This window comes from Trichosurus vulpecula, chromosome 1, assembly GCF_011100635.1.
Source record: "Trichosurus vulpecula isolate mTriVul1 chromosome 1, mTriVul1.pri, whole genome shotgun sequence".
Classification (NCBI taxonomy): domain Eukaryota; kingdom Metazoa; phylum Chordata; class Mammalia; order Diprotodontia; family Phalangeridae; genus Trichosurus; species Trichosurus vulpecula.
In genome coordinates this window covers 303,704,178-303,706,981 of record NC_050573.1, presented here as the reverse complement: position 1 = coordinate 303,706,981, position 2,804 = coordinate 303,704,178, and the positions used below count along the sequence as shown (strand labels likewise).

The 2,804-nt window shown below is 38.3% G+C and overlaps 1 pseudogene; it reads right to left on the bottom strand.

The window, feature by feature from the left end:
• Positions 1-1,878: 1,878 nt before the first annotated feature.
• On the bottom strand, positions 1,879-2,368 carry LOC118831229 (annotated as a pseudogene).
• Positions 2,369-2,804: the final 436 nt, after the last annotated feature.

Sequence of the window (2,804 nt, the reverse complement as noted above, 5' to 3'; positions counted from 1 at the left end):
TGTAAAGGTTCATCAAGTATTGACTTTTTTCTTGTAATAATGACAGTAGCAGAACACACAATGGTCTACTCAGCTCCTGCTTGGTTATTAAATCTATTTTAAGAATTAAATTTCTTTCAAAACTTGTTAAGGGAAAACAGAAATCAAAGAATTCAAAATCCTCAGAGTTATAAAACATTATCCCTTTGTTCTCTTGGTTCTAGCCACAATTATTTATAATGTTGAATGCTTGGTGAGTGACAGTCATTTTGGAAAGTTAAATTTCTAGAGGCTCCTTGAACTGACATTTCAGCCTAGAAAATCATCTTTTAGAGAGTAAAAAATAGAATATCTGTCCAGTTAATATCTTTCACTGCTTGCATGATTTTATTCCAAGTATCTTATAGGAACATTCTCAAGACTAACTTCTTGCTTAAGAAGAATGAATGTAAAAATGTGTTTTAAGGTATTAGACAATGTACGCAATAGTTAAGAAAGGAAGATGAGAAGATTATATAAGTTTTTCATCTAATCAAAAGAGAGCTGAAGCCCAGTAATAACTGCTTTTTTTCCCAGTAGAAGCATGCTACTACCATTCTTGTTGATAGTTGCCAATGAAGTTCCAGTTGCTCAGTTGAATAAGATACAGTCATCTCTGCCACTGAACAAAAACAATTAGACAATTTTGCAGTTGGAAAGATTTTTAAGGCTGTAAACTTTACCTTAAAAATAAGCAAGCTCAGCCACAGAAAGATGAAGTGATTTTCCCAAGATCAGGGAGCTTCTTCATACCAGACCTAGAATAATAACTGGTATGCAACAGAATGGAACCCAAACTTACTGTGGCAGCTTAAGGGGGAAGAACAAGCATTGTGAGTTCCTTAACTGAAGAAAACTGGGGGACCTAGAAGGCCTTACCTGACATTACAATAACCTTCCATCAGCCTTAGTAATATGCATATTCCTATTGAATGTGCCATTGGAGCAATTGATATTTTCCTTGTTTAGCTTAGTACCCTCATTTAGCATTGAAATCTCAATTTCTGCCTACTGCAATTTGTCTCCAACCCTCAGAATCACACAGTCTCAGGACCAGAAGGGACAGCAAATATCATCTAGTCCAACATGAACTGGAACAGTAAATGCCTTTGTTTCATATTCAAAAATGTGTCATCTAACTTTTACCTGAAGAACTCAAGGGAGGCCACCTACTCTACTTTTGATTGCTTTCATTGTTTTGATTTTTCCTTCTTATAGATAGTCCAGATTTGGCTCTTTGTAATTCTGCTTGTTGCCCCTAGTTCTGCCCTCAGGGACCAAGCAGAGAGAATATAATTAAACTTACATGTGATAGCTGTTCAAATACTATTATGTTGTTCCTTAGTTTTCCCTTCTCTATGAAAAACATTGTCAATCCCTCCAGCTGATCCTCACATATAATGCTCTCAAGGCATTTTGTGAACCTTGCTGCCCTCCTTCAGTTGCTCTAGAGTTTATCAATGTCCTTTCTTTAAAAGGAATGATAAACATGATGAAAAACAATATTCTATATGTGGTCTGAGTATAGCAGAGCAAAGTGAGTCTGTCCCTGAGAATTATGCTACCCTTAGAGGATCCCAAGTATACATATACTATGGTTTCATAAGAACATATCCTATGTATTTTACTTGCTACTTTTTTTTGAAGTTTAGTTTTTATTTCATAGTCATAAACTTAACTCTGTTGTCTAGTCAGACTTGTGGAAGGAAAAAGGAAAATGAAATCCAAAGAGAATTGCAGCAAGTGAGAGCACAAGGATTACAGCGTGTAAGAGCAGATGGGGTTTGGGGGTGGTCTCTCCAGCTACAGAGGAAGGGTTTGATGGTTAAGACAAAAAACAAAACAAAAAATCTTGTGAGAGTTGTCCACAGTCAGCGATAGTGATCTTCTTGCTGGTCTTGCCATCCTGAGAACCGAAACGCTCCATGGCTTCCACAATGTTCATGCCTTCTTTCACTTGGCCAAAGACCACATACTTGCCATCCAACCAATCAGTCTTAGCCGTACAGATGAAAAACTGGGAGTCATTTGTGTTGGGTCCAGCATTTGCCATGGACAAGATGCCAGGACCAGTACGCTTCAGGATGAAGTTATCATCAGCAAATTTCTCCCCATAGATGGACTTGCCACCAGTGTCATTATGGTGTGTGAAGTCACCACCCTAGCACATGAACCCAGGAATGATTCTGTGGAAGCAGGATCCCTTGTAACCTAATCCCTTCTCTCCAGTGATCAGAGCACAGAAGTTTTCTGCTGCCTTTGGAACCTTGTCTGCAAAGATCTCAAAAATAATCCGGCCCAGGGGCTCGTTATCGACAGCGATGTCGAAGTACACGCTGGGGTTGGCCATGGCCACAGATGCCTGGGCTGGGTGCGATGGCAGAGGAATAGGCAGCAGGGATCGGCATCCGGCAGAGGGAACCCAGATGAGGTCTCCCAGTGGTGGCGTCTGCAAAGCCTACTTGCTATTTTTTTAATCCAAGTTTAAGGTCTTTGTTTAATTTCTTGTTTATATTGGATCCAGTGTTCTAGGTTATCAAAACATTTTTGAATTCAGTATGTATCATCTAATTGTTTTACAAAAATGTTAAATAATACAGGATCAAATTCAGGTCCTTTCAAGTTCACGTTAAAGTGTTAATGGATATATTTTGGGTCCAATTGTTCAACCAGTTCTCAATACACCTAATTATGCCTTTTATTCTCCCAGGTCTCTCCAACTTTTGAATAAGAGTAATATAGGTCATTTTTTTCAATTTTTTTTGCTAAAATATTGGTAAACTCTA